Here is an 11,608-nt window from a genome sequence, read left to right on the forward strand (position 1 = left end):
ACCATTTTGAATATTACATTTCTAATTCGCAACTTTAACACCACATTATTGGAAAATATTTATGATTGCAAAAGCCTGCTATGGGTGAGGATTGTTTTGATTTGATTTGTTTTGCTTTGTTTTTCCAGAAACCAGAAACAGTTGTAAATAACAACCCACTCAATGCCACAGATGAGTTAATGTTGCCAGATCTTGTGATACCGTGTCCTTGAAATTATACCTTGGGATTGCAATCATCATGTGAGCCTTTCTGATATATCTCTCTGTTGCTTTTTCTCTATCTGAATCCACAATTTCCTGGAGTCTCCCTTGTTCATTTATTGAGTGGGTCATACATGTAAAGCTCCATGCTAAATGCTGCGTTCAGCCCTTCCAGAATAAACTAGAAGACCTCCTCCGAGGTTTAACAAGCTATGCTGTCATCTGAAGAATGTTTCACTCACAGTCTCAAGTCAGACTATCTGGCAACGCTAACAACAATAGTAGATTATGCTTTTTATGTAGCTATTACTTATGAAAACAAGAAGAATATAGCTTTCTTGTGAGGTAATACATACGAATTTTTTTCTCCTAGAGGAAAAATATGAAAGACCTATTTTTAAAGACATGTTGGCTCAAAGGAGAATGAATTATTCATTTTTTTTTTTTTTTTTAGAAACCCAGCTAGATTAAAAGTAACTTCTTTCTGGTTTAAGATTGGGAACATAATTTTGTTATCCTATTGTGCAATTTACTGCTTGAGGATTCCAGGAGTTTCATGAAGGTATCACAATGGTTGTTGTCTCCTTTCCAGCTGAATCAAAAAGACTTTTGGTTAAAAGCAAAACAATAACAAACAAAAAACCCAAAACTCTGAGACAGAAACCTTGTTTGTCCAGTTTGAAAGTTAGTCAAAGTGGGACACCTGGGTGGCTCAGTCCGTTACGCATCTGCTTTCATTCAGGTCATGATCCTGGAGTCCCAAGATCGAGCCCCATGTTGGGCTCCCTGCCCAGTGTGGAGTCTGCTTCTCCATCTCCCTCTGCCCCTCCCCCTGCTCCTTCTCTCTCTTGCTCACTCTCTCTCTCAAATAAATAAAATCTTAAAAAAAAAAAAAAGAAAGTTCAAAGCGCTTTCATGGGACAGCTGTAAAGTGCTGTCCTTGGGCTGCCCAAATGTCTATACCCAGGACTTTTTCTACACCACTACACTGAAGCAGTAAAACCCTAGTGACCTCATAGAGTTTTCCAGGGAGTGTTTGGTGTCTACGTCCATTGAGGCTTCCCTTCACACTATTAGGTAAATACTATATTGTAGATAAAGAAAGGACAGAAACTAAGTATGGTAAATTTAAGATTGTTTCATTCTTCTGTAGCACATTTGCTTGAGTGTAAAGAAACTAACCAACAAACAATGTAAAATGGTTGGTACATTTTCACCACAATTTTTATAAAGTACAACCAAAAAGAAACAATGTTCTTTGTCAAGGAAAAATGTCCTTATCAAAGTGCATCTCGAGAGGTGTGGGAGAAAGAACATGTGATTTGGTGGTAGACATTCCAAGGTTCGTTAAAACACATTGGACCTCAGTTGCCTTATCTGAGTATTAGGTATAACAAGGACTTCTTTGAGAGACAGAATTAAATAAAATAGCTTATATAAAACTAGTATGGTGTTTGCCTTACAACAGATGTTTTACAAATGTTAATTTTGGAAAGAATCAAATATCCACAAGAAACACCTACTCTCATTCCCATTGCCACTGGGAGAGGAGGCAGGGGAAAATCTGGGCTGTCTTGGATTTTTAACTTTAATACCACTGTACCCAGTTAGTCTATGTCAAGTTTCCTCAAAGCAATAAGGACTTGCTGCATTTATTGGAGCCTTTTCCATGGCAAGTGAGAGAACCTCAACACCATCATAGTTAAGTAAAAAGGAGATAACTGGCTCACATAACTGGAAGGTCCATGGATGCTTCTGGCTTTAGGCACTCGGTCTCAAAAGTGGTCAGTGCTTTGCCTCCCCAACTCTCAGCTCTGATGAGTTCTGTTAGCCCCTGTTAAAGAATTATTCTGACGCTTGTAAAAGTGTCAGAATGCAATGGGGTCAACACTATCATAATCGGGGAGAGAGATTGGGCTCAATTCCAAATACAAGGACAGTGGGATTTATAGCCAAAGAGCAGGGTGAGGGGGGCAGTGGATGGAAAACTACTCAGAGAAGACATCAAGGGTAGAAGGATTCTTGCTAAAGGCAGGCCAAGGACTTAAACATCAACATGGGGAATAAGGAACTTGATCAGATACCAGGTGGGGGCAGGGATTCTCCATAAACCGACTTAGCAGGATTCTTGCTAAACCTGGGCTGTGCAGGCCCAGCAAGGACAGGATGGACATGGAAGGCCAAGGTTGAGGCCTAGTCGAGAAGAGGGCTCAGGGGAGCCTAACTACAGTTCGCTCAAGAGAGAATTTCTGTCACCGTCTAAGTGCTGGTCAAGATTTACGTCCTTCTGTTCTAGCAAGCTCAAGGGCAAACGTTGCTCTTTCTGAAGATCTCTGTTTGAAAATGACTGATTGGTCTGGTATGGTCCCCATGCTCATCTTGAAACCAATCACCATGTCTAGTGTAATGTACCATGATAGGTCAAACTTGGCTTATGCTTCCTCCCCTGTGAGGGACCATATAGAAGAGAAGAGAAGATTCTCAAAGGAACCAGAGAAAAGAAGATGGACAAAAATGTCAGGCACTCAAAATTTGTGGCTATCGATCTATTTGTGGCAGCCTATCACAGTCATAATATACATTTTCTAAAAGACTTTAAATGTGTAATAGCAAATACAAATAGTGATGATAGAAAGTATCTTAAATGTGGTTCACCCATCCAGACTACTTGATGGAATACACTTTGAATTACTGTGTTTATTTTCCTTACTTCCCAGAATGCCCCAGTAAAAACCCAGCTGCTCTGCTTGCTCTCCCCAGCCAGGCAACTCTTCCATCTGCATGTGATGGGCCCCTCTCACCTGCCAGCTCTCATGGTGAAAGCCCTGCTGGTCCTCCAAGGCCTCATTAAATGGGGGGACCTATAACATTAAAAGTAATTAGTGTGGTGCTCACTTTGGCAGCACATATACTAAAATTGGAATGATACAGAGATTAGCATGGCCCCTGTGCAAGGATAACATGCAAATTTGTGAAGCGGTCCATATTAAAAAAAAAAAGTAGTGTGGGGAGAGTCCCTGAGATGACAAAAGAACAGGTATCTTCTTAATATATCTACAGATGGTCATATAAGCGAACCCTTTAATAAATAACCATTCACTTTAAGGTAAAGCTTTGAAAAAAGACAAGAGCTAAAGGGTTATATGCTCAGAAGGCATTCCTAAGAAATGAGAACCAATAGATTAGTTCATTGAGCAAATTTTATTTGAATTCCAGCTATAATCATGGAACTGCGTTGAAGCTAAGGTGTACACCATATTACAGTAGACACGCTTCTTAAGGAACTCGCAGTCTAAGGGGTTGTGAGGTTGTGAATGATGAGGAGGTATGAGACATGCACCATATCAATTAAAAAAGCAATGTGGCACAGATGACCATCTGTAGGTATATTAAAAGGATAGTTTAAGGCACTTTTTGTTAATCCTTTGAAACTCTGTCTTATCACAGAGCAAGCATTCTACTGGGAATCAGAGGACCTGGCTTCTAGAATCAGTGTTGTCACCCATGGTGTGTTGGACCTGATAAAATTTAATGCCTCAGTCTTCTTATCCACAGCTTGTGGGATACCTCTGAGGCTTTTTATGGATCTAAAACAATTCTATGGTTTCTTATTGTTCCCCATGTACCTGTCCCTTTACCATCTTAGGGACTCTCCCCACACTAATTACTTTTAATGTTGTAGGTCCCCAAAACTGCCTAGTTCCTTCCTGAAGTAATAATAAAAATTTATATCTGTATTTCACTTCTTTATTAAGAGCCTTCACACCAATTGCATTTGATTTTTATAACAGTGCTTCCTGATAGATATTATTTACACCATTTTAATGATGAAGATACTGAGGTTCAGGGATGTTCCGTGACCAGGAAGTAGAATGTCGTGTGTTGGACCCACATAATTCGACTCTAAGTACAGTGCTCCTTTCTCTACAGTGTCAGGGAAGGACGTAGGAGGATATTTTGTGTGTGTGTTTTTGTACAAGATGAACAAGAATATAAATTAGTATTTGAAGATTCATTACAAGACTTTGGCCTAATCTTCAGAGACGGTAAGTAGGACTTGGAGATCATATGGCCTCAGTTCTCATGGTGACTGGGACTAAGAGCTGGTCTCTGGAAGTTAACAGGAGATGATGTGTAGACCCTCTTAGCCTACATTTGGTTGTATTTTAAATGAAATTAGAGCTAATGTGCAAATATGCCGAAGGTCAAACAACAGTGCTCTCTAAGGACCGAGCAAGCAGGAGGACACTCATGAACAGACACACAGGTCCATTTATGATGAACGTGGAATGCTGATCCAATACCTAAGAGCATTTTCCTTTAAGCCAGCACCCCTACTCCACCTCTCCTCCCTCCATCTCAAGCCTCTTTCCCTCCTCCCCCGGCAGCCTATCTGAACGGCAGCCTATCTGAACAGAAGCCCGGCAAATTCTCTCAGAATTGCCCTCCATGGGAGCAGTCCCCTAGGGATTATCAGTTCATTTTCCTGGGGCTTTGAAACCACTCATCCAACAGGCCCTACCCCTTTGTCCTCCCGATGCTTTGAGGCCATTTTATCCTCATCATTGTTATTGACGACCGCTGGGATTTGAGTTGAATAAGACCTAAGACTACAAACCCAGCCCTGATGCTAACCAGCAAAGCCCCCACTCACCACTGTTCACTGTCACCCAACTGCTGTGACCTTCCAGCTATTTCTTTCAAATCAATATGCTTAATATGGGCCAGTGGTGTGATGTTCTGAGAGAGCGCTTCTCTCAGTAGGTTAAAAAGGGAAAGGCAATGAGGAGAGGTCACCACCATCTGTGAAGAATAACTGAGAAAATAAATTTAGTAACAAATGTACACACCAGGAATGACCATTAAGCCATTTCAGCTATAAGAACTGAGCCAACTTGAAAATGAAATGAAATAAAAATGAAATAAAGGGGAGAGTGACGAAAGCGAACTAGGTTTCAAGTATCTCATGTTCAGATGCATCATATTTTCAAAATTCCACTGGTTAGCTCTCATTCCAATCTGATCTTGCACATGCCTCTAAAAAATATGAGGGAAATCTGAATCACCCAAATATCTACAAATGTGTCAGCCAAATGAAAGAACTCCATAATCTGTGTTGTGTTTGCGTGAGCGTGCACATGCGCACGCGCATGTGTGTGTGTGTGTATGTGTTGGGAATGAGGAGTTCCTCACGTTTACCACCTCTCTCAACAGTGCAACTAACTAGTTTTTTCATCTTGAACAAGTTACTTACTCTTTCTGATCCTTACTTGCCCCATATGCAAAATGAATGTAGTTATACAGCCTTCAGAAAGTTCTGGAAAGTAATAAATGAGATATGTGTGGAAAATACCCAATCCAATTCCAAGCAAAATGGGTGACCACTTAATTTTTACTGCTATTATGGAAAGTTCTATATGTCACTATCTAGATGCCTGTCAATATCTAGAATCAAGTTCTGCATGTCAATATTTGAATATCTGCATGTCGATACTTAGATATCTGCAGGTCAGTAGGGAGAACCAAGGATGTTGCCACCATTTTTCCTCCCAGGTACCTGAACAGGGATTTCTTAGTTAATAAATTGCAGGTCAAGAAATTAGGAAAATATAGTATATAACAACTCTGCTTTCTGGACTACATATTTCTTTCAGCTGGAGAACCAAGGCTCACATGATGTTAAAACAGCTATAGTAAGGCTAAAGAAGATATATGTTTTTGCATCAAGTATATGGACCATTAATACATATATAGATATAGTTTTAATTGGCAAATATGTTCAAATACCTTACATTTTAATATGCTGCTCCTGTGTCAGGATTGTATATGGTAGGCTGAATAATGACCCTAAAGATATTCCACACCCTAATCTTCTGAACCTCTATCTTACCCTACATGGCAAAAGGGATTTTGTAGATGTGATGAAGAAGTTAAGGATCTTGACACTTATCATGGGGAGCTTTATCCTGGATTATAATCACGAGGGTCCTTGCTCAGTGGGAGGAGTGGGGGGGAGGTATGAGGATAGAATCAGAGTTCAGAGAGGAAGGAAGATGGAGGAAGAGGCCATGAGCCAAGGAATGCGAGCCACCTCTAGAAGCCGGGAAAGGTGAAGAAATAAAATCTCCCATACGGCCTCCAGAAGGAATGCAGCCCTGTGGACCTATTTCTATACTTCTGACCTCCAGAACTGGAAGATAATAAATCTGTGGTGTATTGAGCCACTAAGACAATGGTATTTGTTACAGCAGCATTAAGAAACTCATACACTGCCAAAAGGTGCTAAGACTCAGGACCTCTCACTACGAAACAGGAAGTGCCACGCCTCGCCTTCTGGACAACCGGAGGAAGTCTCTTGCCCATCCATACCTTGACAGTTTGAAAGCTGGGGTAATGTCCTGGGGAGATACCTAGCCAACACGACCACAGCACTACCCTCCGTCATTATTTTTACCATACTATATGCAAATAAAGTTATTTTGAACCCAAGACTCCATGTAAATATGACCTGGAGTTTTAGATGCCAGATGGATTGGCATCTGCAAAACCTCTTGTTTGCAATTCAGATGAGCTGTTTAACAGAGCAGATCTCCTCACAATGTATGAGAAACACAGAGACAATAGGGATCAGCACCTCCTAGTGCTCTGGGTCCCCAAGGCAATGTGGGAATGCAAAACAAACAAGCAAAAACCAACTACTTTCTTTCTCACGATAGTTTTCTTTTTGAACCTCAAATATTAAAAGCCATCAGGTCCCTGTAACTCCCAGTCACTCAGTGTTTTCCTCTGCTCGGGCTATTTTTCAAGAACTTCTGCCCACTTCTCTTTCCCTAGCACCCATTTTCTCTTCATGCTGGGTGTTATTTGACCAAAGAAGAATCTTCCGGCAAATTAGGAGTCTAGAAGAAATCCTGCCCGGTGTTATGGATAACACCTTGCCGATTTCTTTGGGGGTAAATGTGATCCTAAAAGAAAACTTTGAAGGCTTTTCTGCAGCTTCTCTGAAACATTTTCTGGCACTAAAAGTAAACTTATGGATTCCAGGCCCTTGTGTGGGATCTTTGATCTAGGACTGCTCCAGAAAGCACATTCTCTATGCATTATGCATTTCCTAATTTGCTGTCCCCCGGTCCACTTCCTCAAATCCTCAATCAATATAAAATTTCCCTGGCTCTGCTCATTTACTCTCTTGTCACTCCCTCCCTGCATCCTTCCTGCCTTCCTGCCTGTCTGCCTTTCCTTCTTTCTTTCTTTCTTTTTTAAAGATTTTATTTATTTGACAGAGAGAGACACAGCGAGAGAGGGAGCACAAGCAGGTGGAGTGGGAGAAGGAGAAGCAGGCTTCCCTCGGGGCAGGGAGCCCGATGTGGGGCTCGATCCCAGCACCCTGGGATCACGACCAGAGCCGAAGGCAGACGCTTAACGACTGAGCTACCCAGGGGCCCCTGTCTGCCTTTCTATCTTTCTTTTTCTTTCTTTCTTTCCTTTCCCTTCCTGGGCACTCTCCCTCTCTCTCTTCCTTTCTGTTTCGTGTTCTCTCTTTCTCTTTCTTTTTCTTTTCTACTCTATCTCTCTCTCTCCCTCCCAGCTTTGACCTGGGCCATTTAAACCGTGTTTTCCTAACCCTCAAATACAGGGGGCTTATTATACCACTTTGTCAGAGCAAGTTGATTTTCCAAGGGCACACAGTCGGTCAGGAGCTTTGGTCGCTTTGCGAGGGCCCTGGGGAATTTTTAACAGACTCCAGTTGGAATTAGCCATTACCATGTTAATGGCATCATGCAGTAGGGAAGGCTGCAGATGGTGATTCGAAGGGATTTACACCCCCATTAACTTCATAGATTAGATTGGAGGTAAGGAAATGCCCATGCGAACAAAAGAAAATAAATGACTAAATAAGGTGGCATGTAACAGTTAGTCCCGTTCTTTTGCAATCTTGGCATTTGTCGGGCCCTATGCTATCAAAATGCGGGCAAACTGGGGATCCTCGGAGCCCTGGGTGGCGACTGGCCGGGGTCTGCCTTCCCAGGGCCTGAAATGAATTCCTGGTTTTCGACTGACAGTTCCGGTGACTGAATGCACTGGTTCAACTCTCTGAACCTTAGTGTCCTCATCTAGGAAAAAAGCTGGGTCGTGGTTTGGGGGCCTCACCGTGTTGCCTGCCCCGGACTCAAGCCCAATCGGCGGCAGCTACTGTTAGTTTCTCCCTGGGGATCGCGTGGTCCCCGGGCACTCCAGCCAAGTACCACCTGCTGCCGGGCTCATCCACAGCAGACAGCATCCCTCACGGGCCGGGGGGCTGCAAGCCCAACATCAGGGTGCCGGTCCCGCCGGTCAAGGTCAGTGGCACCTCTGCTGGGCTGCAGACGCCCCTTCTCGGTGTCCTCGCACTCTGGCAGGGGCGGGGGAGCTCTCTGGGGTCTCTTGTAGAAGAACAGGAGTCCCATCATGAGAGCCTCAGCCACATCACCTAAGCACCTCCCCCTCCTAATATCCTCACGGGGAGGGGGGAGGATTTCAACATATGAATGGGGTGGGGGGGACACAAACATTCAGACTGTATGTAGCAGGGAAGGTAAAAGAAATGACTTTTTTAGCCCCTCCATGCTTATATGATCTCATTTAATACCCGTAACAGCTCCACCCAGTACGTAAGGTTAATCAGAAACTCTGAAGAGTGTGAGGCCTGAGCCCACTTGATCTGACAGGAAGCCCGAGGCTTTCTGGATTAGAGAACAGACTATTTATTACTCAAGGCAAAAACAGCCAGAGCAGCATCTTAGCACCAGCCCCCCAGCCCCAATCTCCCCCCGACCCCTGGCGATGGAATGAAGGTCAGATGTTACCTGCACAAGCACCAGGGTTGCACCCTCCAAATGGAACCCCCAAACTAGGACCCCTGAAACTTAGATAGCCTGCTGGCACCTCTGCCCAGCCTTCCCTCCAAAAAAAGAGAGAGGACTCGTTAAGCAAATCTCATCCATCCGGGCGTGGGGAGAGAGCTCTAGCTTCACCACACCCTGAATGTAAGCAGGTGGCTCTGAGATCAGTCCCTAAACTTCTCTGACTTTAGAGAGACGCTATATCCAGCTTTCTAAGCCTTTGCTCGGAAAACCTGGACCACGCAGAAACGCAGATACGGTCATGGAGAATTGCCTCCTGATCAGCATCATCCAGTCATACAGATACCATGTTAGACGTCAACCTCAGGACCAGGCATAGGAGAGGCTGAGGCTCGGTCATTCTTGAATTCGTCCCCACAACCAATAAATAGTATTATTTATTGTGTTTGTAAGAGCCAAGTCTTAAAGTGCTTAATTCAGATGAACCATCTGGGTGTGTAGGGAAAGCCAAATCGACTCTTCATTAATGAAGTTGGCCCACTAAGGAGATTTTCCCTGCGACATAAACCTTATCTTTTGGACTTGTTACTTCCTTCTCCGACACGAAAATTGACCTTTTATCTGTTCCATTTGTTCAAGGCATTATAAATAATATTAAAAATAAATCTACTTTGAGTATTCATGGAACCTACTAAAGAATTTGTATTTCGCATGGAACATTGCCAATACCTGACTTAACCCAAAACTTAGAAATCCTAGTGGAAGGTTACAGACGGGTACATATTTGGGTGGAAGGATAGGTCTCACACAAAACACATCTCCCGTTACCAGCAACAAGCATATCCACGTACTTCGTTTTCTTTGATTCCGTAGAAAACCCAGGGCAGAGGCACTTCATATAAGAAAGTGAAGAGTTCAAGGTTAAACGTGTGTTGGAGGTTAAGTAGAGGTAAGCTGCAACATGGATCCACATCTTCACATTTTAAGGATGCTGGACTTTTGTCAGCCCACACATTTTCCAAACCAGTGATTTTCAACTGTAACATGTGTGTGTGGGGGGGCGGTGCGGTTCTTTGGGAGGGTCGCCATGTCAGATTCACCTGGATGGGGGTTCAAACCGTGGCCCCCTTTAGAGATTTTGCTATCCCCCTTGAGTGAAAGCCACATCGAGTCTGGGAGCCTCACTACTGATAGGATAGTACCCTAGCCCAGGGAATGTTCGGAAAGAAAAATCCCTGAAAACTACTAATTCAATTTTATAGTTAATCAACATACTTTCACAGGGTTGATAGAAATAATTCCATGTAGTTAGTAGAGATAGAGTCATAAAATTAATACAGAAAGTTTTAGTGCATTTTATCATAGAACCAGCTCAGTGGTTTATGCAGCATGGACAAAAATATTCAAATGACTCTCTTTGCATAAATATTTCTCATTCTCGGTTTCCTTTCATTTAACCAGGTATATCAGAGTTTCACTTTTGTTTATCTTTTTACAATGACAGCTAAAGATTACATCTCAGAATGTAGAAGTCTGAGTTAAGTGTGGTACTTAAATTCTAATAATAATGAAAAATAACTCATCAGCAAGAACACTTTTGGAAAAGATCACTCAAGGAGAAAATTGTTCTTGACAGTGTTAAGAGCACTGCTCCGCTCCACCAACGGGCAATCATGAAGCTCAGGAGAAAATCAGCATTAGCATCAGATAACATTCTTCCAGATGCCATCAAAATTCTCTCTCATCTTCCACAAGTACAATACTCTGTTCCCCACCACCTGTTCCATTTGAATTCGCTGCCAGAAAGAGGAGAGGAATGGTGTACATTTCACTGCTCTGCAATTTCCCAGAAGTCAAACTTTATAATGCAAAATATTTGAATTTTGTATATTTCTTGAAGTGGGAACTTCAAAGGGAATGCAAGACAAGCCACAGCCCTAGGTTTTATTTCCCTCTGCCCAAGTTTGAGTGCAGGCAGTCTCCTTTGCGTGGATGGTGGGAATGGCCGCTCCAGCCGAAGCTTTGTGAAGCGATCTTAGTCATGCATGGGGAAAATACGATTGGGCTGTGAATTACACTTATGTTAAAAGATTAAAGACTCTCTTTCTGTCAGTTATGAATGTATAGGGAAATAAAACATAGCCAAACTCATATTTATTTAGTACGCTGTAATTTACAACATCAGAGACCTTAAGAATCAAAGTGTTGTATTTGTTTGTAAACACTCTATTATATAACCTACAACGGAGCATCTTTTCCATGCCTTGGAAAATCGTCACACTCCTTTCTAAATTTGGATCTGCTTCTCCCACTTTATCCTTTGTACTTTCAATGTCAGGAACTATGTCTGAGGGTTCCTTCAGTGTTAAGTCCTTTGCCAGCATCACTTCCTCTGGGACATCCTCCTTTCCGTCACCACGGCTCTCCTCGTTTCCGTTGATCTGTGCCCCTTCAGCAAGTGTCCCTGGCTGTCCATCTACAGTCCCTCAAACAGGGACAGAATCAATATTGTGACGGTCACCTTTTCCTTGTGAAATTCCATTTCTGTGACTTGAATTTCACTT

The 11,608-nt window shown here is 42.7% G+C and overlaps 1 non-coding gene across 1 annotated transcript; it reads left to right on the top strand.

Moving 5' to 3' along the window:
• The first annotated feature begins 3,088 nt into the window (after positions 1–3,088).
• On the top strand, positions 3,089–3,192 carry LOC115937843 (U6 spliceosomal RNA). The gene has a single exon (XR_004073064.1). It is a non-coding gene; the product is annotated as a U6 spliceosomal RNA (small nuclear RNA).
• Positions 3,193–11,608: the final 8,416 nt, after the last annotated feature.

Source organism: Leptonychotes weddellii, chromosome X (genome assembly GCF_054177405.1).
Source record: "Leptonychotes weddellii isolate Sample4059 chromosome X, ASM5417740v2, whole genome shotgun sequence".
Classification (NCBI taxonomy): Eukaryota; Metazoa; Chordata; class Mammalia; order Carnivora; family Phocidae; genus Leptonychotes; species Leptonychotes weddellii.